At 44.7% G+C, this 25,839-nt stretch overlaps 33 non-coding genes across 33 annotated transcripts; all 33 read left to right on the top strand.

Moving 5' to 3' along the window:
• The first annotated feature begins 259 nt into the window (after positions 1-259).
• Positions 260-423, top strand: LOC134104195 (U1 spliceosomal RNA). Its single transcript, XR_009941641.1, has one exon. It is a non-coding gene; the product is annotated as a U1 spliceosomal RNA (small nuclear RNA).
• Positions 424-1,472: 1,049 nt separating this feature from the next.
• On the top strand, positions 1,473-1,588 carry LOC134104475 (U5 spliceosomal RNA). The gene has a single exon (XR_009941887.1). It is a non-coding gene; the product is annotated as a U5 spliceosomal RNA (small nuclear RNA).
• Positions 1,589-2,122: 534 nt separating this feature from the next.
• Positions 2,123-2,313, top strand: LOC134104327 (U2 spliceosomal RNA). Its single transcript, XR_009941762.1, has one exon. It is a non-coding gene; the product is annotated as a U2 spliceosomal RNA (small nuclear RNA).
• A 259-nt stretch (positions 2,314-2,572) lies between these two features.
• On the top strand, positions 2,573-2,736 carry LOC134104196 (U1 spliceosomal RNA). Its single transcript, XR_009941642.1, has one exon. It is a non-coding gene; the product is annotated as a U1 spliceosomal RNA (small nuclear RNA).
• Positions 2,737-3,788: 1,052 nt separating this feature from the next.
• Positions 3,789-3,904, top strand: LOC134104476 (U5 spliceosomal RNA). Its single transcript, XR_009941888.1, has one exon. It is a non-coding gene; the product is annotated as a U5 spliceosomal RNA (small nuclear RNA).
• Positions 3,905-4,439: 535 nt separating this feature from the next.
• LOC134104330 (U2 spliceosomal RNA) lies at positions 4,440-4,630 on the top strand. Its single transcript, XR_009941764.1, has one exon. It is a non-coding gene; the product is annotated as a U2 spliceosomal RNA (small nuclear RNA).
• A 259-nt stretch (positions 4,631-4,889) lies between these two features.
• Positions 4,890-5,053, top strand: LOC134104197 (U1 spliceosomal RNA). The gene has a single exon (XR_009941643.1). It is a non-coding gene; the product is annotated as a U1 spliceosomal RNA (small nuclear RNA).
• A 1,063-nt stretch (positions 5,054-6,116) lies between these two features.
• Positions 6,117-6,232, top strand: LOC134104400 (U5 spliceosomal RNA). Its single transcript, XR_009941819.1, has one exon. It is a non-coding gene; the product is annotated as a U5 spliceosomal RNA (small nuclear RNA).
• A 623-nt stretch (positions 6,233-6,855) lies between these two features.
• On the top strand, positions 6,856-7,046 carry LOC134104331 (U2 spliceosomal RNA). The gene has a single exon (XR_009941765.1). It is a non-coding gene; the product is annotated as a U2 spliceosomal RNA (small nuclear RNA).
• A 259-nt stretch (positions 7,047-7,305) lies between these two features.
• Positions 7,306-7,469, top strand: LOC134104199 (U1 spliceosomal RNA). The gene has a single exon (XR_009941645.1). It is a non-coding gene; the product is annotated as a U1 spliceosomal RNA (small nuclear RNA).
• A 1,049-nt stretch (positions 7,470-8,518) lies between these two features.
• Positions 8,519-8,634, top strand: LOC134104478 (U5 spliceosomal RNA). The gene has a single exon (XR_009941889.1). It is a non-coding gene; the product is annotated as a U5 spliceosomal RNA (small nuclear RNA).
• Positions 8,635-9,168: 534 nt separating this feature from the next.
• LOC134104332 (U2 spliceosomal RNA) lies at positions 9,169-9,359 on the top strand. The gene has a single exon (XR_009941766.1). It is a non-coding gene; the product is annotated as a U2 spliceosomal RNA (small nuclear RNA).
• Positions 9,360-9,618: 259 nt separating this feature from the next.
• LOC134104201 (U1 spliceosomal RNA) lies at positions 9,619-9,782 on the top strand. The gene has a single exon (XR_009941646.1). It is a non-coding gene; the product is annotated as a U1 spliceosomal RNA (small nuclear RNA).
• A 1,050-nt stretch (positions 9,783-10,832) lies between these two features.
• Positions 10,833-10,948, top strand: LOC134104479 (U5 spliceosomal RNA). The gene has a single exon (XR_009941890.1). It is a non-coding gene; the product is annotated as a U5 spliceosomal RNA (small nuclear RNA).
• Positions 10,949-11,482: 534 nt separating this feature from the next.
• On the top strand, positions 11,483-11,673 carry LOC134104333 (U2 spliceosomal RNA). Its single transcript, XR_009941767.1, has one exon. It is a non-coding gene; the product is annotated as a U2 spliceosomal RNA (small nuclear RNA).
• Positions 11,674-12,285: 612 nt separating this feature from the next.
• Positions 12,286-12,401, top strand: LOC134104480 (U5 spliceosomal RNA). Its single transcript, XR_009941891.1, has one exon. It is a non-coding gene; the product is annotated as a U5 spliceosomal RNA (small nuclear RNA).
• A 534-nt stretch (positions 12,402-12,935) lies between these two features.
• Positions 12,936-13,126, top strand: LOC134104334 (U2 spliceosomal RNA). The gene has a single exon (XR_009941768.1). It is a non-coding gene; the product is annotated as a U2 spliceosomal RNA (small nuclear RNA).
• Positions 13,127-13,385: 259 nt separating this feature from the next.
• Positions 13,386-13,549, top strand: LOC134104239 (U1 spliceosomal RNA). Its single transcript, XR_009941681.1, has one exon. It is a non-coding gene; the product is annotated as a U1 spliceosomal RNA (small nuclear RNA).
• A 1,063-nt stretch (positions 13,550-14,612) lies between these two features.
• Positions 14,613-14,728, top strand: LOC134104481 (U5 spliceosomal RNA). The gene has a single exon (XR_009941892.1). It is a non-coding gene; the product is annotated as a U5 spliceosomal RNA (small nuclear RNA).
• A 535-nt stretch (positions 14,729-15,263) lies between these two features.
• LOC134104335 (U2 spliceosomal RNA) lies at positions 15,264-15,454 on the top strand. Its single transcript, XR_009941769.1, has one exon. It is a non-coding gene; the product is annotated as a U2 spliceosomal RNA (small nuclear RNA).
• A 259-nt stretch (positions 15,455-15,713) lies between these two features.
• LOC134104202 (U1 spliceosomal RNA) lies at positions 15,714-15,877 on the top strand. The gene has a single exon (XR_009941647.1). It is a non-coding gene; the product is annotated as a U1 spliceosomal RNA (small nuclear RNA).
• A 1,062-nt stretch (positions 15,878-16,939) lies between these two features.
• Positions 16,940-17,055, top strand: LOC134104482 (U5 spliceosomal RNA). Its single transcript, XR_009941893.1, has one exon. It is a non-coding gene; the product is annotated as a U5 spliceosomal RNA (small nuclear RNA).
• Positions 17,056-17,634: 579 nt separating this feature from the next.
• Positions 17,635-17,825, top strand: LOC134104336 (U2 spliceosomal RNA). The gene has a single exon (XR_009941770.1). It is a non-coding gene; the product is annotated as a U2 spliceosomal RNA (small nuclear RNA).
• A 258-nt stretch (positions 17,826-18,083) lies between these two features.
• LOC134104240 (U1 spliceosomal RNA) lies at positions 18,084-18,247 on the top strand. The gene has a single exon (XR_009941682.1). It is a non-coding gene; the product is annotated as a U1 spliceosomal RNA (small nuclear RNA).
• A 1,050-nt stretch (positions 18,248-19,297) lies between these two features.
• Positions 19,298-19,413, top strand: LOC134104483 (U5 spliceosomal RNA). Its single transcript, XR_009941894.1, has one exon. It is a non-coding gene; the product is annotated as a U5 spliceosomal RNA (small nuclear RNA).
• A 534-nt stretch (positions 19,414-19,947) lies between these two features.
• On the top strand, positions 19,948-20,138 carry LOC134104337 (U2 spliceosomal RNA). Its single transcript, XR_009941771.1, has one exon. It is a non-coding gene; the product is annotated as a U2 spliceosomal RNA (small nuclear RNA).
• A 259-nt stretch (positions 20,139-20,397) lies between these two features.
• On the top strand, positions 20,398-20,561 carry LOC134104203 (U1 spliceosomal RNA). Its single transcript, XR_009941648.1, has one exon. It is a non-coding gene; the product is annotated as a U1 spliceosomal RNA (small nuclear RNA).
• A 1,064-nt stretch (positions 20,562-21,625) lies between these two features.
• Positions 21,626-21,741, top strand: LOC134104485 (U5 spliceosomal RNA). The gene has a single exon (XR_009941896.1). It is a non-coding gene; the product is annotated as a U5 spliceosomal RNA (small nuclear RNA).
• A 535-nt stretch (positions 21,742-22,276) lies between these two features.
• Positions 22,277-22,467, top strand: LOC134104338 (U2 spliceosomal RNA). The gene has a single exon (XR_009941772.1). It is a non-coding gene; the product is annotated as a U2 spliceosomal RNA (small nuclear RNA).
• Positions 22,468-22,726: 259 nt separating this feature from the next.
• Positions 22,727-22,890, top strand: LOC134104204 (U1 spliceosomal RNA). Its single transcript, XR_009941649.1, has one exon. It is a non-coding gene; the product is annotated as a U1 spliceosomal RNA (small nuclear RNA).
• Positions 22,891-23,940: 1,050 nt separating this feature from the next.
• Positions 23,941-24,056, top strand: LOC134104486 (U5 spliceosomal RNA). The gene has a single exon (XR_009941897.1). It is a non-coding gene; the product is annotated as a U5 spliceosomal RNA (small nuclear RNA).
• A 579-nt stretch (positions 24,057-24,635) lies between these two features.
• LOC134104340 (U2 spliceosomal RNA) lies at positions 24,636-24,826 on the top strand. Its single transcript, XR_009941773.1, has one exon. It is a non-coding gene; the product is annotated as a U2 spliceosomal RNA (small nuclear RNA).
• A 258-nt stretch (positions 24,827-25,084) lies between these two features.
• Positions 25,085-25,248, top strand: LOC134104205 (U1 spliceosomal RNA). Its single transcript, XR_009941650.1, has one exon. It is a non-coding gene; the product is annotated as a U1 spliceosomal RNA (small nuclear RNA).
• Positions 25,249-25,839: the final 591 nt, after the last annotated feature.

Here is a 25,839-nt window from a genome sequence, read left to right on the forward strand (position 1 = left end):
ATCTTGTGAAAAAAATAACTGGTGACCCAATTCATTGGTGTAGTCTAGGTAGTTGGTTTGCCTCTGTGTACAAGTCTCAACTGGCTGAGACTTTTGGCAAGCAACTGATATGTTTACTCATCAATTGTGCCTTTATTTTGCATTTCACACTGATCACTGATTTTAAATTCACTGATCTGTGAGGACGGTGCCATCTGGGAACCGTCACCCCAAGTGCTCTGTTTGGGAATACCACTCCTGTCTCTGTCACTACCAACTTATACTTACCTGGCAGGGGAGATACCATGATCACAAAGGTGGTTCACCCAGGGCGAGGCTCAGCCATTGCACTCCGGCTGTGTTGACCACTGCGAATTCCTCAAATGTGGGAATCTCGACTGCATAATTTGTGGTAGTGGGGGACTGCGTCCGCGCTCTCCCCTGATATTAGTGTCAAAGAAAAACCAGTGCTTTCCACTTGGACACATCTCTTTCAACTACTGTTGGTCCCCAAGATTGAGCCTCTTTGCCAACAATGGACCAGTATACTCACCACTGGAGTGTTAAACCACTGAGTGATTGTCTGAATTAACAGTAAACCAACAACATTTCAGGAGGGCCTTACAATTTTTGATTGAAAAAAAACAATGACTTTTGAGGTTTGTTTTTGGGTGATTCCATTTTCGGACAGAGGTGCCTGAAAGTGAAATCACTGTCTGAATTCAAAGTGAATTCAACAAGAGTTCATCAGGAGCTTGCACGTGTGTGCTCGTGTGCATGCTCTACCCATGGTGGCCCTGAGCTTGTGTGTGAAGTTTGCAGAGTGCGGCTGTCAGTCCAAGAATTTGTGAAACCGACCACTACAAACCGGGAAATGAGTTTGGATTTTGCCTGCAACTCTGTCTTGGTTGGTGCTGGGCTGCTGAAATTTGGACCAGCTCCTCCCGGGGCCCTCAGGGGGGCCACTGTAGATTTTGGGCCCAATAGGAGGTTCCCCTGGGGAAGCTCCCATTGACTCCCATTCAGTCCGAGTGTGTGTGTGTGTGCGTGCATGTGTGTACTTGCGTGCATGCTCTTCCCGTGGTGGCCCTGAGCCTGTGTGTGAAGTTTTCAGAGTGTTTTTGTGGTAGTTGGGGACTGCGTCCGCACTCTCCACTGATATTAGTGTCAAAGAAAAACCAGTGCTTTTAACTTGCACACATCTCTTTGAACTACTGTTGGTCCCCAAGATTGAGCTTCTTTGCCAACAATGGACCTGTTTACTCACCACTGGAGTGTTAAATCACTGAATGATTGTCTGAATTCACAGTAAACCAACAACATTTCAGGAGGGCCTTACAATTTTTGATTGAAAAGAAATCATAGATTTTTTGAGGAAAGGGGGCTGGGAAATGGGTTAGGCTTTGGACACCCGCAGCTCAACCACTCCCTACCGCAAGAGGGATTACTTGTTCCACAGGGATATAGGGCTGCCTTTCACCTGATTGTGCTACTGACTTTGGTTTCTCTTCAATACGCATAAGTCTTTCGCCTTTTACTAAAGACTTCCGTGGAGAGGAACAACAATGAGTTGACCTTATTTTTTGCCAGGCTCTGCTATTTGGCTAAGCCTCATGTACTTGTAAGAAAAAGAAATTAGTAGGATGGAAGAGCCTGTCATTTGAGTAAACTTATTCCTGGAGTCTCTGGTTGAGCTTTGGATCAAGTCTCAAATTACTGTCTGAATTTAGAGTGAAATCAAGATTTAGGCCGGAGCTTACACTTTTGATTGCAAAAAAACGAATGATTTTTGAGGGCTGTTTGGGGTTAGTTCCATTTTAAGACAGAGGTGCCTAAAAGTGAAATCACTCTCTGAATTAGAAGTGAATTCAACAAGAGTTAATCAAGAGCTTACACTTTTGATTGGAAGGAATCAACAAGAGTTCATCAAGAGCTTACACTTTTGATTGGAAGGAATCAACAAGAGTTCATCAAGAGCTTACACTTTTGATTGGAAGGAAATCAAAGATTTTTAAGAATACAGGCTGCGTGGGGAGTGGGATGTTAAGTAACAGGCGACTGCCACGCCCATTTGTATGAGCCGCACCCCGACATTTGAGAGATGCGCTAGTCCGTTGGGTCTGGAGGCAAACATTCATGTGTCATCGCTTCTCGGCCTTTTGGCTAAGATCAAGTGTAGTATCTGTTCTTATCAGTTTAATATCTGATATGTCCTCTATATGAGGACTACATATTAAGCCGATTTTTAGCTCTGGGAGATGAAAAAGGGGCTTGCTCTGCTCACTCCAAGCATTGACCCGGTATTGCAGCACTTCCGGGAACGGTGCAACCTTTATCTTGTGAAAAAAATAACTGGTGACCCAATTCATTGGTGTAGTCTAGGTAGTTGGTTTGCCTCTGTGTACAAGTCTCAACTGGCTGAGACTTTTGGCAAGCAACTGATATGTTTACTCATCAATTGTGCCTTTATTTTGCATTTCACACTGATCACTGATTTTAAATTCACTGATCTGTGAGGACGGTGCCATCTGGGAACCGTCACCCCAAGTGCTCTGTTTGGGAATACCACTCCTGTCTCTGTCACTACCAACTTATACTTACCTGGCAGGGGAGATACCATGATCACAAAGGTGGTTCACCCAGGGCGAGGCTCAGCCATTGCACTCCGGCTGTGTTGACCACTGCGAATTCCTCAAATGTGGGAATCTCGACTGCATAATTTGTGGTAGTGGGGGACTGCGTCCGCGCTCTCCCCTGATATTAGTGTCAAAGAAAAACCAGTGCTTTCCACTTGGACACATCTCTTTCAACTACTGTTGGTCCCCAAGATTGAGCCTCTTTGCCAACAATGGACCAGTATACTCACCACTGGAGTGTTAAACCACTGAGTGATTGTCTGAATTAACAGTAAACCAACAACATTTCAGGAGGGCCTTACAATTTTTGATTGAAAAAAAATCAATGACTTTTGAGGTTTGTTTTTGGGTGATTCCATTTTCGGACAGAGGTGCCTGAAAGTGAAATCACTGTCTGAATTCAAAGTGAATTCAACAAGAGTTCATCAGGAGCTTGCACGTGTGTGCTCGTGTGCATGCTCTACCCATGGTGGCCCTGAGCTTGTGTGTGAAGTTTGCAGAGTGCGGCTGTCAGTCCAAGAATTTGTGAAACCGACCACTACAAACCGGGAAATGAGTTTGGATTTTGCCTGCAACTCTGTCTTGGTTGGTGCTGGGCTGCTGAAATTTGGACCAGCTCCTCCCGGGGCCCTCAGGGGGGCCACTGTAGATTTTGGGCCCAATAGGAGGTTCCCCTGGGGAAGCTCCCATTGACTCCCATTCAGTCCGAGTGTGTGTGTGTGTGTGCGTGCACGTGTGTACTTGCGTGCATGCTCTTCCCGTGGTGGCCCTGAGCCTGTGTGTGAAGTTTTCAGAGTGTTTTTGTGGTAGTTGGGGACTGCGTCCGCACTCTCCACTGATATTAGTGTCAAAGAAAAACCAGTGCTTTTAACTTGCACACATCTCTTTGAACTACTGTTGGTCCCCAAGATTGAGCTTCTTTGCCAACAATGGACCTGTTTACTCACCACTGGAGTGTTAAATCACTGAATGATTGTCTGAATTCACAGTAAACCAACAACATTTCAGGAGGGCCTTACAATTTTTGATTGAAAAGAAATCATAGATTTTTTGAGGAAAGGGGGCTGGGAAATGGGTTAGGCTTTGGACACCCGCAGCTCAACCACTCCCTACCGCAAGAGGGATTACTTGTTCCACAGGGATATAGGGCTGCCTTTCACCTGATTGTGCTACTGACTTTGGTTTCTCTTCAATACGCATAAGTCTTTCGCCTTTTACTAAAGACTTCCGTGGAGAGGAACAACAATGAGTTGACCTTATTTTTTGCCAGGCTCTGCTATTTGGCTAAGCCTCATGTACTTGTAAGAAAAAGAAATTAGTAGGATGGAAGAGCCTGTCATTTGAGTAAACTTATTCCTGGAGTCTCTGGTTGAGCTTTGGATCAAGTCTCAAATTACTGTCTGAATTTAGAGTGAAATCAAGATTTAGGCAGGAGCTTACACTTTTGATTGCAAAAAAACCGAATGATTTTTGAGGGCTGTTTGGGGTTAGTTCCATTTTTAGACAGAGGTGCCTAAAAGTGAAATCACTCTCTGAATTATAAGTGAATTCAACAAGAGTTCATCAAGAGCTTACACTTTTGATTGGAAGGAATCAACAAGAGTTCATCAAGAGCTTACACTTTTGATTGGAAGGAATCAACAAGAGTTCATCAAGAGCTTACACTTTTGATTGGAAGGAAATCAAAGATTTTTAAGAATACAGGCTGCGTGGGGAGTGGGATGTTAAGTAACAGGCGACTGCCACGCCCATTTGTATGAGCCGCACCCCGACATTTGAGAGATGCGCTAGTCCGTTGGGTCTGGAGGCAAACATTCATGTGTCATCGCTTCTCGGCCTTTTGGCTAAGATCAAGTGTAGTATCTGTTCTTATCAGTTTAATATCTGATATGTCCTCTATATGAGGACTACATATTAAGCCGATTTTTAGCTCTGGGAGATGAAAAAGGGGCTTGCTCTGCTCACTCCAAGCATTGACCCGGTATTGCAGCACTTCCGGGAACGGTGCAACCTTTATCTTGTGAAAAAAATAACTGGTGACCCAATTCATTGGTGTAGTCTAGGTAGTTGGTTTGCCTCTGTGTACAAGTCTCAACTGGCTGAGACTTTTGGCAAGCAACTGATATGTTTACTCATCAATTGTGCCTTTATTTTGCATTTCACACTGATCACTGATTTTAAATTCACTGATCTGTGAGGACGGTGCCATCTGGGAACCGTCACCCCAAGTGCTCTGTTTGGGAATACCACTCCTGTCTCTGTCACTACCAACTTATACTTACCTGGCAGGGGAGATACCATGATCACAAAGGTGGTTCACCCAGGGCGAGGCTCAGCCATTGCACTCCGGCTGTGTTGACCACTGCGAATTCCTCAAATGTGGGAATCTCGACTGCATAATTTGTGGTAGTGGGGGACTGCGTCCGCGCTCTCCCCTGATATTAGTGTCAAAGAAAAACCAGTGCTTTCCACTTGGACACATCTCTTTCAACTACTGTTGGTCCCCAAGATTGAGCCTCTTTGCCAACAATGGACCAGTATACTCACCACTGGAGTGTTAAACCACTGAGTGATTGTCTGAATTAACAGTAAACCAACAACATTTCAGGAGGGCCTTACAATTTTTGATTGAAAAAAAATCAATGACTTTTGAGGTTTGTTTTTGGGTGATTCCATTTTCGGACAGAGGTGCCTGAAAGTGAAATCACTGTCTGAATTCAAAGTGAATTCAACAAGAGTTCATCAGGAGCTTGCACGTGTGTGCTCGTGTGCATGCTCTACCCATGGTGGCCCTGAGCTTGTGTGTGAAGTTTGCAGAGTGCGGCTGTCAGTCCAAGACAGGTCTCCAAGAATTTGTGAAACCGACCACTACAAACCGGGAAATGAGTTTGGATTTTGCCTGCAACTCTGTCTTGGTTGGTGCTGGGCTGCTGAAATTTGGACCAGCTCCTCCCGGGGCCCTCAGGGGGGCCACTGTAGATTTTGGGCCCAATAGGAGGTTCCCCTGGGGAAGCTCCCATTGACTCCCATTCAGTCCGAGTGTGTGTGTGTGTGCGTGCACGTGTGTACTTGCGTGCATGCTCTTCCCGTGGTGGCCCTGAGCCTGTGTGTGAAGTTTTCAGAGTGTTTTTGTGGTAGTTGGGGACTGCGTCCGCACTCTCCACTGATATTAGTGTCAAAGAAAAACCAGTGCTTTTCACTTGCACACATCTCTTTGAACTACTGTTGGTCCCCAAGATTGAGCTTCTTTGCCAACAATGGACCTGTTTACTCACCACTGGAGTGTTAAATCACTGAATGATTGTCTGAATTCACAGTAAACCAACAACATTTCAGGAGGGCCTTACAATTTTTGATTGAAAAGAAATCATAGATTTTTTGAGGAAAGGGGGCTGGGAAATGGGTTAGGCTTTGGACACCCGCAGCTCAACCACTCCCTACCGCAAGAGGGATTACTTGTTCCACAGGGATATAGGGCTGCCTTTCACCTGATTGTGCTACTGACTTTGGTTTCTCTTCAATACGCATAAGTCTTTCGCCTTTTACTAAAGACTTCCGTGGAGAGGAACAACAATGAGTTCACCTTATTTTTTGCCAGGCTCTGCTATTTGGCTAAGCCTCATGTACTTGTAAGAAAAAGAAATTAGTAGGATGGAAGAGCCTGTCATTTGAGTAAACTTATTCCTGGAGTCTCTGGTTGAGCTTTGGATCAAGTCTCAAATTACTGTCTGAATTTAGAGTGAAATCAAGATTTAGGCAGGAGCTTACACTTTTGATTGCAAAAAAACCGAATGATTTTTGAGGGCTGTTTGGGGTTAGTTCCATTTTTAGACAGAGGTGCCTAAAAGTGAAATCACTCTCTGAATTATAAGTGAATTCAACAAGAGTTCATCAAGAGCTTACACTTTTGATTGGAAGGAATCAACAAGAGTTCATCAAGAGCTTACACTTTTGATTGGAAGGAATCAACAAGAGTTCATCAAGAGCTTACACTTTTGATTGGAAGGAATCAACAAGAGTTCATCAAGAGCTTACACTTTTGATTGGAAGGAATCAACAAGAGTTCATCAAGAGCTTACACTTTTGATTGGAAGGAAATCAAAGATTTTTAAGAATACAGGCTGCGTGGGGAGTGGGATGTTAAGTAACAGGCGACTGCCACGCCCATTTGTATGAGCCGCACCCCGACATTTGAGAGATGCGCTAGTCCGTTGGGTCTGGAGGCAAACATTCATGTGTCATCGCTTCTCGGCCTTTTGGCTAAGATCAAGTGTAGTATCTGTTCTTATCAGTTTAATATCTGATATGTCCTCTATATGAGGACTACATATTAAGCCGATTTTTAGCTCTGGGAGATGAAAAAGGGGCTTGCTCTGCTCACTCCAAGCATTGACCCGGTATTGCAGCACTTCCGGGAACGGTGCAACCTTTATCTTGTGAAAAAAATAACTGGTGACCCAATTCATTGGTGTAGTCTAGGTAGTTGGTTTGCCTCTGTGTACAAGTCTCAACTGGCTGAGACTTTTGGCAAGCAACTGATATGTTTACTCATCAATTGTGCCTTTATTTTGCATTTCACACTGATCACTGATTTTAAATTCACTGATCTGTGAGGACGGTGCCATCTGGGAACCGTCACCCCAAGTGCTCTGTTTGGGAATACCACTCCTGTCTCTGTCACTACCAACTTATACTTACCTGGCAGGGGAGATACCATGATCACAAAGGTGGTTCACCCAGGGCGAGGCTCAGCCATTGCACTCCGGCTGTGTTGACCACTGCGAATTCCTCAAATGTGGGAATCTCGACTGCATAATTTGTGGTAGTGGGGGACTGCGTCCGCGCTCTCCCCTGATATTAGTGTCAAAGAAAAACCAGTGCTTTCCACTTGGACACATCTCTTTCAACTACTGTTGGTCCCCAAGATTGAGCCTCTTTGCCAACAATGGACCAGTATACTCACCACTGGAGTGTTAAACCACTGAGTGATTGTCTGAATTAACAGTAAACCAACAACATTTCAGGAGGGCCTTACAATTTTTGATTGAAAAAAAACAATGACTTTTGAGGTTTGTTTTTGGGTGATTCCATTTTCGGACAGAGGTGCCTGAAAGTGAAATCACTGTCTGAATTCAAAGTGAATTCAACAAGAGTTCATCAGGAGCTTGCACGTGTGTGCTCGTGTGCATGCTCTACCCATGGTGGCCCTGAGCTTGTGTGTGAAGTTTGCAGAGTGCGGCTGTCAGTCCAAGAATTTGTGAAACCGACCACTACAAACCGGGAAATGAGTTTGGATTTTGCCTGCAACTCTGTCTTGGTTGGTGCTGGGCTGCTGAAATTTGGACCAGCTCCTCCCGGGGCCCTCAGGGGGGCCACTGTAGATTTTGGGCCCAATAGGAGGTTCCCCTGGGGAAGCTCCCATTGACTCCCATTCAGTCCGAGTGTGTGTGTGTGTGCGTGCATGTGTGTACTTGCGTGCATGCTCTTCCCGTGGTGGCCCTGAGCCTGTGTGTGAAGTTTTCAGAGTGTTTTTGTGGTAGTTGGGGACTGCGTCCGCACTCTCCACTGATATTAGTGTCAAAGAAAAACCAGTGCTTTTAACTTGCACACATCTCTTTGAACTACTGTTGGTCCCCAAGATTGAGCTTCTTTGCCAACAATGGACCTGTTTACTCACCACTGGAGTGTTAAATCACTGAATGATTGTCTGAATTCACAGTAAACCAACAACATTTCAGGAGGGCCTTACAATTTTTGATTGAAAAGAAATCATAGATTTTTTGAGGAAAGGGGGCTGGGAAATGGGTTAGGCTTTGGACACCCGCAGCTCAACCACTCCCTACCGCAAGAGGGATTACTTGTTCCACAGGGATATAGGGCTGCCTTTCACCTGATTGTGCTACTGACTTTGGTTTCTCTTCAATACGCATAAGTCTTTCGCCTTTTACTAAAGACTTCCGTGGAGAGGAACAACAATGAGTTGACCTTATTTTTTGCCAGGCTCTGCTATTTGGCTAAGCCTCATGTACTTGTAAGAAAAAGAAATTAGTAGGATGGAAGAGCCTGTCATTTGAGTAAACTTATTCCTGGAGTCTCTGGTTGAGCTTTGGATCAAGTCTCAAATTACTGTCTGAATTTAGAGTGAAATCAAGATTTAGGCCGGAGCTTACACTTTTGATTGCAAAAAAACGAATGATTTTTGAGGGCTGTTTGGGGTTAGTTCCATTTTAAGACAGAGGTGCCTAAAAGTGAAATCACTCTCTGAATTAGAAGTGAATTCAACAAGAGTTAATCAAGAGCTTACACTTTTGATTGGAAGGAATCAACAAGAGTTCATCAAGAGCTTACACTTTTGATTGGAAGGAATCAACAAGAGTTCATCAAGAGCTTACACTTTTGATTGGAAGGAAATCAAAGATTTTTAAGAATACAGGCTGCGTGGGGAGTGGGATGTTAAGTAACAGGCGACTGCCACGCCCATTTGTATGAGCCGCACCCCGACATTTGAGAGATGCGCTAGTCCGTTGGGTCTGGAGGCAAACATTCATGTGTCATCGCTTCTCGGCCTTTTGGCTAAGATCAAGTGTAGTATCTGTTCTTATCAGTTTAATATCTGATATGTCCTCTATATGAGGACTACATATTAAGCCGATTTTTAGCTCTGGGAGATGAAAAAGGGGCTTGCTCTGCTCACTCCAAGCATTGACCCGGTATTGCAGCACTTCCGGGAACGGTGCAACCTTTATCTTGTGAAAAAAATAACTGGTGACCCAATTCATTGGTGTAGTCTAGGTAGTTGGTTTGCCTCTGTGTACAAGTCTCAACTGGCTGAGACTTTTGGCAAGCAACTGATATGTTTACTCATCAATTGTGCCTTTATTTTGCATTTCACACTGATCACTGATTTTAAATTCACTGATCTGTGAGGACGGTGCCATCTGGGAACCGTCACCCCAAGTGCTCTGTTTGGGAATACCACTCCTGTCTCTGTCACTACCAACTTATACTTACCTGGCAGGGGAGATACCATGATCACAAAGGTGGTTCACCCAGGGCGAGGCTCAGCCATTGCACTCCGGCTGTGTTGACCACTGCGAATTCCTCAAATGTGGGAATCTCGACTGCATAATTTGTGGTAGTGGGGGACTGCGTCCGCGCTCTCCCCTGATATTAGTGTCAAAGAAAAACCAGTGCTTTCCACTTGGACACATCTCTTTCAACTACTGTTGGTCCCCAAGATTGAGCCTCTTTGCCAACAATGGACCAGTATACTCACCACTGGAGTGTTAAACCACTGAGTGATTGTCTGAATTAACAGTAAACCAACAACATTTCAGGAGGGCCTTACAATTTTTGATTGAAAAAAAATCAATGACTTTTGAGGTTTGTTTTTGGGTGATTCCATTTTCGGACAGAGGTGCCTGAAAGTGAAATCACTGTCTGAATTCAAAGTGAATTCAACAAGAGTTCATCAGGAGCTTGCACGTGTGTGCTCGTGTGCATGCTCTACCCATGGTGGCCCTGAGCTTGTGTGTGAAGTTTGCAGAGTGCGGCTGTCAGTCCAAGAATTTGTGAAACCGACCACTACAAACCGGGAAATGAGTTTGGATTTTGCCTGCAACTCTGTCTTGGTTGGTGCTGGGCTGCTGAAATTTGGACCAGCTCCTCCCGGGGCCCTCAGGGGGGCCACTGTAGATTTTGGGCCCAATAGGAGGTTCCCCTGGGGAAGCTCCCATTGACTCCCATTCAGTCCGAGTGTGTGTGTGTGTGCGTGCATGTGTGTACTTGCGTGCATGCTCTTCCCGTGGTGGCCCTGAGCCTGTGTGTGAAGTTTTCAGAGTGTTTTTGTGGTAGTTGGGGACTGCGTCCGCACTCTCCACTGATATTAGTGTCAAAGAAAAACCAGTGCTTTTAACTTGCACACATCTCTTTGAACTACTGTTGGTCCCCAAGATTGAGCTTCTTTGCCAACAATGGACCTGTTTACTCACCACTGGAGTGTTAAATCACTGAATGATTGTCTGAATTCACAGTAAACCAACAACATTTCAGGAGGGCCTTACAATTTTTGATTGAAAAGAAATCATAGATTTTTTGAGGAAAGGGGGCTGGGAAATGGGTTAGGCTTTGGACACCCGCAGCTCAACCACTCCCTACCGCAAGAGGGATTACTTGTTCCACAGGGATATAGGGCTGCCTTTCACCTGATTGTGCTACTGACTTTGGTTTCTCTTCAATACGCATAAGTCTTTCGCCTTTTACTAAAGACTTCCGTGGAGAGGAACAACAATGAGTTGACCTTATTTTTTGCCAGGCTCTGCTATTTGGCTAAGCCTCATGTACTTGTAAGAAAAAGAAATTAGTAGGATGGAAGAGCCTGTCATTTGAGTAAACTTATTCCTGGAGTCTCTGGTTGAGCTTTGGATCAAGTCTCAAATTACTGTCTGAATTTAGAGTGAAATCAAGATTTAGGCCGGAGCTTACACTTTTGATTGCAAAAAAACGAATGATTTTTGAGGGCTGTTTGGGGTTAGTTCCATTTTAAGACAGAGGTGCCTAAAAGTGAAATCACTCTCTGAATTAGAAGTGAATTCAACAAGAGTTAATCAAGAGCTTACACTTTTGATTGGAAGGAATCAACAAGAGTTCATCAAGAGCTTACACTTTTGATTGGAAGGAATCAACAAGAGTTCATCAAGAGCTTACACTTTTGATTGGAAGGAAATCAAAGATTTTTAAGAATACAGGCTGCGTGGGGAGTGGGATGTTAAGTAACAGGCGACTGCCACGCCCATTTGTATGAGCCGCACCCCGACATTTGAGAGATGCGCTAGTCCGTTGGGTCTGGAGGCAAACATTCATGTGTCATCGCTTCTCGGCCTTTTGGCTAAGATCAAGTGTAGTATCTGTTCTTATCAGTTTAATATCTGATATGTCCTCTATATGAGGACTACATATTAAGCCGATTTTTAGCTCTGGGAGATGAAAAAGGGGCTTGCTCTGCTCACTCCAAGCATTGACCCGGTATTGCAGCACTTCCGGGAACGGTGCAACCTTTATCTTGTGAAAAAAATAACTGGTGACCCAATTCATTGGTGTAGTCTAGGTAGTTGGTTTGCCTCTGTGTACAAGTCTCAACTGGCTGTAGATTTTGGGCCCAATAGGAGGTTCCCCTGGGGAAGCTCCCATTGACTCCCATTCAGTCCGAGTGTGTGTGTGTGTGCGTGCATGTGTGTACTTGCGTGCATGCTCTTCCCGTGGTGGCCCTGAGCCTGTGTGTGAAGTTTTCAGAGTGTTTTTGTGGTAGTTGGGGACTGCGTCCGCACTCTCCACTGATATTAGTGTCAAAGAAAAACCAGTGCTTTTAACTTGCACACATCTCTTTGAACTACTGTTGGTCCCCAAGATTGAGCTTCTTTGCCAACAATGGACCTGTTTACTCACCACTGGAGTGTTAAATCACTGAATGATTGTCTGAATTCACAGTAAACCAACAACATTTCAGGAGGGCCTTACAATTTTTGATTGAAAAGAAATCATAGATTTTTTGAGGAAAGGGGGCTGGGAAATGGGTTAGGCTTTGGACACCCGCAGCTCAACCACTCCCTACCGCAAGAGGGATTACTTGTTCCACAGGGATATAGGGCTGCCTTTCACCTGATTGTGCTACTGACTTTGGTTTCTCTTCAATACGCATAAGTCTTTCGCCTTTTACTAAAGACTTCCGTGGAGAGGAACAACAATGAGTTGACCTTATTTTTTGCCAGGCTCTGCTATTTGGCTAAGCCTCATGTACTTGTAAGAAAAAGAAATTAGTAGGATGGAAGAGCCTGTCATTTGAGTAAACTTATTCCTGGAGTCTCTGGTTGAGCTTTGGATCAAGTCTCAAATTACTGTCTGAATTTAGAGTGAAATCAAGATTTAGGCCGGAGCTTACACTTTTGATTGCAAAAAAACGAATGATTTTTGAGGGCTGTTTGGGGTTAGTTCCATTTTAAGACAGAGGTGCCTAAAAGTGAAATCACTCTCTGAATTAGAAGTGAATTCAACAAGAGTTAATCAAGAGCTTACACTTTTGATTGGAAGGAATCAACAAGAGTTCATCAAGAGCTTACACTTTTGATTGGAAGGAATCAACAAGAGTTCATCAAGAGCTTACACTTTTGATTGGAAGGAAATCAAAGATTTTTAAGAATACAGGCTGCGTGGGGAGTGGGATGTTAAGTAACAGGCGACTGCCACGCCCATTTGTATGAGCCGCACCCCGACATTTGAGAGATGCGCTAGTCCGTTGGGTCTGGAGGCAAACATTCATGTGTCATCGCTTCTCGGCCTTTTGGCTAAGATCAAGTGTAGTATCTGTTCTTATCAGTTTAATATCTGATATGTCCTCTATATGAGGACTACATATTAAGCCGATTTTTAGCTCTGGGAGATGAAAAAGGGGCTTGCTCTGCTCACTCCAAGCATTGACCCGGTATTGCAGCACTTCCGGGAACGGTGCAACCTTTATCTTGTGAAAAAAATAACTGGTGACCCAATTCATTGGTGTAGTCTAGGTAGTTGGTTTGCCTCTGTGTACAAGTCTCAACTGGCTGAGACTTTTGGCAAGCAACTGATATGTTTACTCATCAATTGTGCCTTTATTTTGCATTTCACACTGATCACTGATTTTAAATTCACTGATCTGTGAGGACGGTGCCATCTGGGAACCGTCACCCCAAGTGCTCTGTTTGGGAATACCACTCCTGTCTCTGTCACTACCAACTTATACTTACCTGGCAGGGGAGATACCATGATCACAAAGGTGGTTCACCCAGGGCAAGGCTCAGCCATTGCACTCCGGCTGTGTTGACCACTGCGAATTCCTCAAATGTGGGAATCTCGACTGCATAATTTGTGGTAGTGGGGGACTGCGTCCGCGCTCTCCCCTGATATTAGTGTCAAAGAAAAACCAGTGCTTTCCACTTGGACACATCTCTTTCAACTACTGTTGGTCCCCAAGATTGAGCCTCTTTGCCAACAATGGACCAGTATACTCACCACTGGAGTGTTAAACCACTGAGTGATTGTCTGAATTAACAGTAAACCAACAACATTTCAGGAGGGCCTTACAATTTTTGATTGAAAAAAAATCAATGACTTTTGAGGTTTGTTTTTGGGTGATTCCATTTTCGGACAGAGGTGCCTGAAAGTGAAATCACTGTCTGAATTCAAAGTGAATTCAACAAGAGTTCATCAGGAGCTTGCACGTGTGTGCTCGTGTGCATGCTCTACCCATGGTGGCCCTGAGCTTGTGTGTGAAGTTTGCAGAGTGCGGCTGTCAGTCCAAGACAGGTCTCCAAGAATTTGTGAAACCGACCACTACAAACCGGGAAATGAGTTTGGATTTTGCCTGCAACTCTGTCTTGGTTGGTGCTGGGCTGCTGAAATTTGGACCAGCTCCTCCCGGGGCCCTCAGGGGGGCCACTGTAGATTTTGGGCCCAATAGGAGGTTCCCCTGGGGAAGCTCCCATTGACTCCCATTCAGTCCGAGTGTGTGTGTGTGTGCGTGCACGTGTGTACTTGCGTGCATGCTCTTCCCGTGGTGGCCCTGAGCCTGTGTGTGAAGTTTTCAGAGTGTTTTTGTGGTAGTTGGGGACTGCGTCCGCACTCTCCACTGATATTAGTGTCAAAGAAAAACCAGTGCTTTTCACTTGCACACATCTCTTTGAACTACTGTTGGTCCCCAAGATTGAGCTTCTTTGCCAACAATGGACCTGTTTACTCACCACTGGAGTGTTAAATCACTGAATGATTGTCTGAATTCACAGTAAACCAACAACATTTCAGGAGGGCCTTACAATTTTTGATTGAAAAGAAATCATAGATTTTTTGAGGAAAGGGGGCTGGGAAATGGGTTAGGCTTTGGACACCCGCAGCTCAACCACTCCCTACCGCAAGAGGGATTACTTGTTCCACAGGGATATAGGGCTGCCTTTCACCTGATTGTGCTACTGACTTTGGTTTCTCTTCAATACGCATAAGTCTTTCGCCTTTTACTAAAGACTTCCGTGGAGAGGAACAACAATGAGTTGACCTTATTTTTTGCCAGGCTCTGCTATTTGGCTAAGCCTCATGTACTTGTAAGAAAAAGAAATTAGTAGGATGGAAGAGCCTGTCATTTGAGTAAACTTATTCCTGGAGTCTCTGGTTGAGCTTTGGATCAAGTCTCAAATTACTGTCTGAATTTAGAGTGAAATCAAGATTTAGGCAGGAGCTTACACTTTTGATTGCAAAAAAACCGAATGATTTTTGAGGGCTGTTTGGGGTTAGTTCCATTTTTAGACAGAGGTGCCTAAAAGTGAAATCACTCTCTGAATTATAAGTGAATTCAACAAGAGTTCATCAAGAGCTTACACTTTTGATTGGAAGGAATCAACAAGAGTTCATCAAGAGCTTACACTTTTGATTGGAAGGAATCAACAAGAGTTCATCAAGAGCTTACACTTTTGATTGGAAGGAAATCAAAGATTTTTAAGAATACAGGCTGCGTGGGGAGTGGGATGTTAAGTAACAGGCGACTGCCACGCCCATTTGTATGAGCCGCACCCCGACATTTGAGAGATGCGCTAGTCCGTTGGGTCTGGAGGCAAACATTCATGTGTCATCGCTTCTCGGCCTTTTGGCTAAGATCAAGTGTAGTATCTGTTCTTATCAGTTTAATATCTGATATGTCCTCTATATGAGGACTACATATTAAGCCGATTTTTAGCTCTGGGAGATGAAAAAGGGGCTTGCTCTGCTCACTCCAAGCATTGACCCGGTATTGCAGCACTTCCGGGAACGGTGCAACCTTTATCTTGTGAAAAAAATAACTGGTGACCCAATTCATTGGTGTAGTCTAGGTAGTTGGTTTGCCTCTGTGTACAAGTCTCAACTGGCTGAGACTTTTGGCAAGCAACTGATATGTTTACTCATCAATTGTGCCTTTATTTTGCATTTCACACTGATCACTGATTTTAAATTCACTGATCTGTGAGGACGGTGCCATCTGGGAACCGTCACCCCAAGTGCTCTGTTTGGGAATACCACTCCTGTCTCTGTCACTACCAACTTATACTTACCTGGCAGGGGAGATACCATGATCACAAAGGTGGTTCACCCAGGGCGAGGCTCAGCCATTGCACTCCGGCTGTGTTGACCACTGCGAATTCCTCAAATGTGGGAATCTCGACTGCATAATTTGTGGTAGTGGGGGACTGCGTCCGCGCTCTCCCCTGATATTAGTGTCAAAGAAAAACCAGTGCTTTCCACTTGGACACATCTCTTTCAACTACTGTTGGTCCCCAAGATTGAGCCTCTTTGCCAACAATGGACCAGTATACTCACCACTGGAGTGTTAAACCACTGAGTGATTGTCTGAATTAACAGTAAACCAACAACATTTCAGGAGGGCCTTACAATTTTTGATTGAAAAAAAACAATGACTTTTGAGGTTTGTTTTTGGGTGATTCCATTTTCGGACAGAGGTGCCTGAAAGTGAAATCACTGTCTGAATTCAAAGTGAATTCAACAAGAGTTCATCAGGAGCTTGCACGTGTGTGCTCGTGTGCATGCTCTACCCATGGTGGCCCTGAGCTTGTGTGTGAAGTTTGCAGAGTGCGGCTGTCAGTCCAAGACAGGTCTCCAAGAATTTGTGAAACCGACCACTACAAACCGGGAAATGAGTTTGGATTTTGCCTGCAACTCTGTCTTGGTTGGTGCTGGGCTGCTGAAATTTGGACCAGCTCCTCCCGGGGCCCTCAGGGGGGCCACTGTAGATTTTGGGCCCAATAGGAGGTTCCCCTGGGGAAGCTCCCATTGACTCCCATTCAGTCCGAGTGTGTGTGTGTGTGCGTGCACGTGTGTACTTGCGTGCATGCTCTTCCCGTGGTGGCCCTGAGCCTGTGTGTGAAGTTTTCAGAGTGTTTTTGTGGTAGTTGGGGACTGCGTCCGCACTCTCCACTGATATTAGTGTCAAAGAAAAACCAGTGCTTTTCACTTGCACACATCTCTTTGAACTACTGTTGGTCCCCAAGATTGAGCTTCTTTGCCAACAATGGACCTGTTTACTCACCACTGGAGTGTTAAATCACTGAATGATTGTCTGAATTCACAGTAAACCAACAACATTTCAGGAGGGCCTTACAATTTTTGATTGAAAAGAAATCATAGATTTTTTGAGGAAAGGGGGCTGGGAAATGGGTTAGGCTTTGGACACCCGCAGCTCAACCACTCCCTACCGCAAGAGGGATTACTTGTTCCACAGGGATATAGGGCTGCCTTTCACCTGATTGTGCTACTGACTTTGGTTTCTCTTCAATACGCATAAGTCTTTCGCCTTTTACTAAAGACTTCCGTGGAGAGGAACAACAATGAGTTGACCTTATTTTTTGCCAGGCTCTGCTATTTGGCTAAGCCTCATGTACTTGTAAGAAAAAGAAATTAGTAGGATGGAAGAGCCTGTCATTTGAGTAAACTTATTCCTGGAGTCTCTGGTTGAGCTTTGGATCAAGTCTCAAATTACTGTCTGAATTTAGAGTGAAATCAAGATTTAGGCAGGAGCTTACACTTTTGATTGCAAAAAAACCGAATGATTTTTGAGGGCTGTTTGGGGTTAGTTCCATTTTTAGACAGAGGTGCCTAAAAGTGAAATCACTCTCTGAATTATAAGTGAATTCAACAAGAGTTCATCAAGAGCTTACACTTTTGATTGGAAGGAATCAACAAGAGTTCATCAAGAGCTTACACTTTTGATTGGAAGGAACCAACAAGAGTTCATCAAGAGCTTACACTTTTGATTGGAAGGAATCAACAAGAGTTCATCAAGAGCTTACACTTTTGATTGGAAGGAAATCAAAGATTTTTAAGAATACAGGCTGCGTGGGGAGTGGGATGTTAAGTAACAGGCGACTGCCACGCCCATTTGTATGAGCCGCACCCTGACATTTGAGAGATGCGCTAGTCCGTTGGGTCTGGAGGCAAACATTCATGTGTCATCGCTTCTCGGCCTTTTGGCTAAGATCAAGTGTAGTATCTGTTCTTATCAGTTTAATATCTGATATGTCCTCTATATGAGGACTACATATTAAGCCGATTTTTAGCTCTGGGAGATGAAAAAGGGGCTTGCTCTGCTCACTCCAAGCATTGACCCGGTATTGCAGCACTTCCGGGAACGGTGCAACCTTTATCTTGTGAAAAAATAACTGGTGACCCAATTCATTGGTGTAGTCTAGGTAGTTGGTTTGCCTCTGTGTACAAGTCTCAACTGGCTGAGACTTTTGGCAAGCAACTGATATGTTTACTCATCAATTGTGCCTTTATTTTGCATTTCACACTGATCACTGATTTTAAATTCACTGATCTGTGAGGACGGTGCCATCTGGGAACCGTCACCCCAAGTGCTCTGTTTGGGAATACCACTCCTGTCTCTGTCACTACCAACTTATACTTACCTGGCAGGGGAGATACCATGATCACAAAGGTGTTTCACCCAGGGCGAGGCTCAGCCATTGCACTCCGGCTGTGTTGACCACTGCGAATTCCTCAAATGTGGGAATCTCGACTGCATAATTTGTGGTAGTGGGGGACTGCGTCCGCGCTCTCCCCTGATATTAGTGTCAAAGAAAAACCAGTGCTTTCCACTTGGACACATCTCTTTCAACTACTGTTGGTCCCCAAGATTGAGCCTCTTTGCCAACAATGGACCAGTATACTCACCACTGGAGTGTTAAACCACTGAGTGATTGTCTGAATTAACAGTAAACCAACAACATTTCAGGAGGGCCTTACAATTTTTGATTGAAAAAAAATCAATGACTTTTGAGGTTTGTTTTTGGGTTATTCCATTGTCGGAAAGAGGTGCCTGAAAGTGAAATCACTGTCTGAATTCAAAGTGAATTCAACAAGAGTTCATCAGGAGCTTGCACGTGTGTGCTCGTGTGCATGCTCTACCCATGGTGGCCCTGAGCTTGTGTGTGAAGTTTGCAGAGTGCGGCTGTCAGTCCAAGAATTTGTGAAACCGACCACTACAAACCGGGAAATGAGTTTGGATTTTGCCTGCAACTCTGTCTTGGTTGGTGCTGGGCTGCTGAAATTTGGACCAGCTCCTCCCGGGGCCCTCAGGGGGGCCACTGTAGATTTTGGGCCCAATAGGAGGTTCCCCTGGGGAAGCTCCCATTGACTCCCATTCAGTCCGAGTGTGTGTGTGTGTGCGTGCATGTGTGTACTTGCGTGCATGCTCTTCCCGTGGTGGCCCTGAGCCTGTGTGTGAAGTTTTCAGAGTGTTTTTGTGGTAGTTGGGGACTGCGTCCGCACTCTCCACTGATATTAGTGTCAAAGAAAAACCAGTGCTTTTAACTTGCACACATCTCTTTGAACTACTGTTGGTCCCCAAGATTGAGCTTCTTTGCCAACAATGGACCTGTTTACTCACCACTGGAGTGTTAAATCACTGAATGATTGTCTGAATTCACAGTAAACCAACAACATTTCAGGAGGGCCTTACAATTTTTGATTGAAAAGAAATCATAGATTTTTTGAGGAAAGGGGGCTGGGAAATGGGTTAGGCTTTGGACACCCGCAGCTCAACCACTCCCTACCGCAAGAGGGATTACTTGTTCCACAGGGATATAGGGCTGCCTTTCACCTGATTGTGCTACTGACTTTGGTTTCTCTTCAATACGCATAAGTCTTTCGCCTTTTACTAAAGACTTCCGTGGAGAGGAACAACAATGAGTTGACCTTATTTTTTGCCAGGCTCTGCTATTTGGCTAAGCCTCATGTACTTGTAAGAAAAAGAAATTAGTAGGATGGAAGAGCCTGTCATTTGAGTAAACTTATTCCTGGAGTCTCTGGTTGAGCTTTGGATCAAGTCTCAAATTACTGTCTGAATTTAGAGTGAAATCAAGATTTAGGCCGGAGCTTACACTTTTGATTGCAAAAAACCGAATGATTTTTGAGGGCTGTTTGGGGTTAGTTCCATTTTAAGACAGAGGTGCCTAAAAGTGAAATCACTCTCTGAATTAGAAGTGAATTCAACAAGAGTTAATCAAGAGCTTACACTTTTGATTGGAAGGAATCAACAAGAGTTCATCAAGAGCTTACACTTTTGATTGGAAGGAATCAACAAGAGTTCATCAAGAGCTTACACTTTTGATTGGAAGGAAATCAAAGATTTTTAAGAATACAGGCTGCGTGGGGAGTGGGATGTTAAGTAACAGGCGACTGCCACGCCCATTTGTATGAGCCGCACCCCGACATTTGAGAGATGCGCTAGTCCGTTGGGTCTGGAGGCAAACATTCATGTGTCATCGCTTCTCGGCCTTTTGGCTAAGATCAAGTGTAGTATCTGTTCTTATCAGTTTAATATCTGATATGTCCTCTATATGAGGACTACATATTAAGCCGATTTTTAGCTCTGGGAGATGAAAAAGGGGCTTGCTCTGCTCACTCCAAGCATTGACCCGGTATTGCAGCACTTCCGGGAACGGTGCAACCTTTATCTTGTGAAAAAAATAACTGGTGACCCAATTCATTGGTGTAGTCTAGGTAGTTGGTTTGCCTCTGTGTACAAGTCTCAACTGGCTGAGACTTTTGGCAAGCAACTGATATGTTTACTCATCAATTGTGCCTTTATTTTGCATTTCACACTGATCACTGATTTTAAATTCACTGATCTGTGAGGACGGTGCCATCTGGGAACCGTCACCCCAAGTGCTCTGTTTGGGAATACCACTCCTGTCTCTGTCACTACCAACTTATACTTACCTGGCAGGGGAGATACCATGATCACAAAGGTGGTTCACCCAGGGCGAGGCTCAGCCATTGCACTCCGGCTGTGTTGACCACTGCGAATTCCTCAAATGTGGGAATCTCGACTGCATAATTTGTGGTAGTGGGGGACTGCGTCCGCGCTCTCCCCTGATATTAGTGTCAAAGAAAAACCAGTGCTTTCCACTTGGACACATCTCTTTCAACTACTGTTGGTCCCCAAGATTGAGCCTCTTTGCCAACAATGGACCAGTATACTCACCACTGGAGTGTTAAACCACTGAGTGATTGTCTGAATTAACAGTAAACCAACAACATTTCAGGAGGGCCTTACAATTTTTGATTGAAAAAAAACAATGACTTTTGAGGTTTGTTTTTGGGTGATTCCATTTTCGGACAGAGGTGCCTGAAAGTGAAATCACTGTCTGAATTCAAAGTGAATTCAACAAGAGTTCATCAGGAGCTTGCACGTGTGTGCTCGTGTGCATGCTCTACCCATGGTGGCCCTGAGCTTGTGTGTGAAGTTTGCAGAGTGCGGCTGTCAGTCCAAGACAGGTCTCCAAGAATTTGTGAAACCGACCACTACAAACCGGGAAATGAGTTTGGATTTTGCCTGCAACTCTGTCTTGGTTGGTGCTGGGCTGCTGAAATTTGGACCAGCTCCTCCCGGGGCCCTCAGGGGGGCCACTGTAGATTTTGGGCCCAATAGGAGGTTCCCCTGGGGAAGCTCCCATTGACTCCCATTCAGTCCGAGTGTGTGTGTGTGTGTGCGTGCACGTGTGTACTTGCGTGCATGCTCTTCCCGTGGTGGCCCTGAGCCTGTGTGTGAAGTTTTCAGAGTGTTTTTGTGGTAGTTGGGGACTGCGTCCGCACTCTCCACTGATATTAGTGTCAAAGAAAAACCAGTGCTTTTAACTTGCACACATCTCTTTGAACTACTGTTGGTCCCCAAGATTGAGCTTCTTTGCCAACAATGGACCTGTTTACTCACCACTGGAGTGTTAAATCACTGAATGATTGTCTGAATTCACAGTAAACCAACAACATTTCAGGAGGGCCTTACAATTTTTGATTGAAAAGAAATCATAGATTTTTTGAGGAAAGGGGGCTGGGAAATGGGTTAGGCTTTGGACACCCGCAGCTCAACCACTCCCTACCGCAAGAGGGATTACTTGTTCCACAGGGATATAGGGCTGCCTTTCACCTGATTGTGCTACTGACTTTGGTTTCTCTTCAATACGCATAAGTCTTTCGCCTTTTACTAAAGACTTCCGTGGAGAGGAACAACAATGAGTTGACCTTATTTTTTGCCAGGCTCTGCTATTTGGCTAAGCCTCATGTACTTGTAAGAAAAAGAAATTAGTAGGATGGAAGAGCCTGTCATTTGAGTAAACTTATTCCTGGAGTCTCTGGTTGAGCTTTGGATCAAGTCTCAAATTACTGTCTGAATTTAGAGTGAAATCAAGATTTAGGCAGGAGCTTACACTTTTGATTGCAAAAAAACCGAATGATTTTTGAGGGCTGTTTGGGGTTAGTTCCATTTTTAGACAGAGGTGCCTAAAAGTGAAATCACTCTCTGAATTATAAGTGAATTCAACAAGAGTTCATCAAGAGCTTACACTTTTGATTGGAAGGAATCAACAAGAGTTCATCAAGAGCTTACACTTTTGATTGGAAGGAATCAACAAGAGTTCATCAAGAGCTTACACTTTTGATTGGAAGGAAATCAAAGATTTTTAAGAATACAGGCTGCGTGGGGAGTGGGATGTTAAGTAACAGGCGACTGCCACGCCCATTTGTATGAGCCGCACCCCGACATTTGAGAGATGCGCTAGTCCGTTGGGTCTGGAGGCAAACATTCATGTGTCATCGCTTCTCGGCCTTTTGGCTAAGATCAAGTGTAGTATCTGTTCTTATCAGTTTAATATCTGATATGTCCTCTATATGAGGACTACATATTAAGCCGATTTTTAGCTCTGGGAGATGAAAAAGGGGCTTGCTCTGCTCACTCCAAGCATTGACCCGGTATTGCAGCACTTCCGGGAACGGTGCAACCTTTATCTTGTGAAAAAAATAACTGGTGACCCAATTCATTGGTGTAGTCTAGGTAGTTGGTTTGCCTCTGTGTACAAGTCTCAACTGGCTGAGACTTTTGGCAAGCAACTGATATGTTTACTCATCAATTGTGCCTTTATTTTGCATTTCACACTGATCACTGATTTTAAATTCACTGATCTGTGAGGACGGTGCCATCTGGGAACCGTCACCCCAAGTGCTCTGTTTGGGAATACCACTCCTGTCTCTGTCACTACCAACTTATACTTACCTGGCAGGGGAGATACCATGATCACAAAGGTGGTTCACCCAGGGCGAGGCTCAGCCATTGCACTCCGGCTGTGTTGACCACTGCGAATTCCTCAAATGTGGGAATCTCGACTGCATAATTTGTGGTAGTGGGGGACTGCGTCCGCGCTCTCCCCTGATATTAGTGTCAAAGAAAAACCAGTGCTTTCCACTTGGACACATCTCTTTCAACTACTGTTGGTCCCCAAGATTGAGCCTCTTTGCCAACAATGGACCAGTATACTCACCACTGGAGTGTTAAACCACTGAGTGATTGTCTGAATTAAGAGTAAACCAACAACATTTCAGGAGGGCCTTACAATTTTTGATTGAAAAAAAATCAATGACTTTTGAGGTTTGTTTTTGGGTGATTCCATTTTCGGACAGAGGTGCCTGAAAGTGAAATCACTGTCTGAATTCAAAGTGAATTCAACAAGAGTTCATCAAGAGCTTGCACGTGTGTGCTCGTGTGCATGCTCTACCCATGGTGGCCCTGAGCTTGTGTGTGAAGTTTGCAGAGTGCGGCTGTCAGTCCAAGAATTTGTGAAACCGACCACTACAAACCGGGAAATGAGTTTGGATTTTGCCTGCAACTCTGTCTTGGTTGGTGCTGGGCTGCTGAAATTTGGACCAGCTCCTCCCGGGGCCCTCAGGGGGGCCACTGTAGATTTTGGGCCCAATAGGAGGTTCCCCTGGGGAAGCTCCCATTGACTCCCATTCAGTCCGAGTGTGTGTGTGTGTGCGTGCACGTGTGTACTTGCGTGCATGCTCTTCCCGTGGTGGCCCTGAGCCTGTGTGTGAAGTTTTCAGAGTGTTTTTGTGGTAGTTGGGGACTGCGTCCGCACTCTCCACTGATATTAGTGTCAAAGAAAAACCAGTGCTTTTCACTTGCACACATCTCTTTGAACTACTGTTGGTCCCCAAGATTGAGCTTCTTTGCCAACAATGGACCTGTTTACTCACCACTGGAGTGTTAAATCACTGAATGATTGTCTGAATTCACAGTAAACCAACAACATTTCAGGAGGGCCTTACAATTTTTGATTGAAAAGAAATCATAGATTTTTTGAGGAAAGGGGGCTGGGAAATGGGTTAGGCTTTGGACACCCGCAGCTCAACCACTCCCTACCGCAAGAGGGATTACTTGTTCCACAGGGATATAGGGCTGCCTTTCACCTGATTGTGCTACTGACTTTGGTTTCTCTTCAATACGCATAAGTCTTTCGCCTTTTACTAAAGACTTCCGTGGAGAGGAACAACAATGAGTTGACCTTATTTTTTGCCAGGCTCTGCTATTTGGCTAAGCCTCATGTACTTGTAAGAAAAATAAATTAGTAGGATGGAAGAGCCTGTCATTTGAGTAAACTTATTCCTGGAGTCTCTGGTTGAGCTTTGGATCAAGTCTCAAATTACTGTCTGAATTTAGAGTGAAATCAAGATTTAGGCAGGAGCTTACACTTTTGATTGCAAAAAAACCGAATGATTTTTGAGGGCTGTTTGGGGTTAGTTCCATTTTTAGACAGAGGTGCCTAAAAGTGAAATCACTCTCTGAATTATAAGTGAATTCAACAAGAGTTCATCAAGAGCTTACACTTTTGATTGGAAGGAATCAACAAGAGTTCATCAAGAGCTTACACTTTTGATTGGAAGGAACCAACAAGAGTTCATCAAGAGCTTACACTTTTGATTGGAAGGAATCAACAAGAGTTCATCAAGAGCTTACACTTTTGATTGGAAGGAAATCAAAGATTTTTAAGAATACAGGCTGCGTGGGGAGTGGGATGTTAAGTAACAGGCGACTGCCACGCCCATTTGTATGAGCCGCACCCTGACATTTGAGAGATGCGCTAGTCCGTTGGGTCTGGAGGCAAACATTCATGTGTCATCGCTTCTCGGCCTTTTGGCTAAGATCAAGTGTAGTATCTGTTCTTATCAGTTTAATATCTGATATGTCCTCTATATGAGGACTACATATTAAGCCGATTTTTAGCTCTGGGAGATGAAAAAGGGGCTTGCTCTGCTCACTCCAAGCATTGACCCGGTATTGCAGCACTTCCGGGAACGGTGCAACCTTTATCTTGTGAAAAAATAACTGGTGACCCAATTCATTGGTGTAGTCTAGGTAGTTGGTTTGCCTCTGTGTACAAGTCTCAACTGGCTGAGACTTTTGGCAAGCAACTGATATGTTTACTCATCAATTGTGCCTTTATTTTGCATTTCACACTGATCACTGATTTTAAATTCACTGATCTGTGAGGACGGTGCCATCTGGGAACCGTCACCCCAAGTGCTCTGTTTGGGAATACCACTCCTGTCTCTGTCACTACCAACTTATACTTACCTGGCAGGGGAGATACCATGATCACAAAGGTGGTTCACCCAGGGCGAGGCTCAGCCATTGCACTCCGGCTGTGTTGACCACTGCGAATTCCTCAAATGTGGGAATCTCGACTGCATAATTTGTGGTAGTGGGGGACTGCGTCCGCGCTCTCCCCTGATATTAGTGTCAAAGAAAAACCAGTGCTTTCCACTTGGACACATCTCTTTCAACTACTGTTGGTCCCCAAGATTGAGCCTCTTTGCCAACAATGGACCAGTATACTCACCACTGGAGTGTTAAACCACTGAGTGATTGTCTGAATTAACAGTAAACCAACAACATTTCAGGAGGGCCTTACAATTTTTGATTGAAAAAAAACAATGACTTTTGAGGTTTGTTTTTGGGTGATTCCATTTTCGGACAGAGGTGCCTGAAAGTGAAATCACTGTCTGAATTCAAAGTGAATTCAACAAGAGTTCATCAGGAGCTTGCACGTGTGTGCTCGTGTGCATGCTCTACCCATGGTGGCCCTGAGCTTGTGTGTGAAGTTTGCAGAGTGCGGCTGTCAGTCCAAGACAGGTCTCCAAGAATTTGTGAAACCGACCACTACAAACCGGGAAATGAGTTTGGATTTTGCCTGCAACTCTGTCTTGGTTGGTGCTGGGCTGCTGAAATTTGGACCAGCTCCTCCCGGGGCCCTCAGGGGGGCCACTGTAGATTTTGGGCCCAATAGGAGGTTCCCCTGGGGAAGCTCCCATTGACTCCCAT

Source organism: Pungitius pungitius, chromosome 14 (genome assembly GCF_949316345.1).
Source record: "Pungitius pungitius chromosome 14, fPunPun2.1, whole genome shotgun sequence".
NCBI classification, from domain to species: domain Eukaryota; kingdom Metazoa; phylum Chordata; class Actinopteri; order Perciformes; family Gasterosteidae; genus Pungitius; species Pungitius pungitius.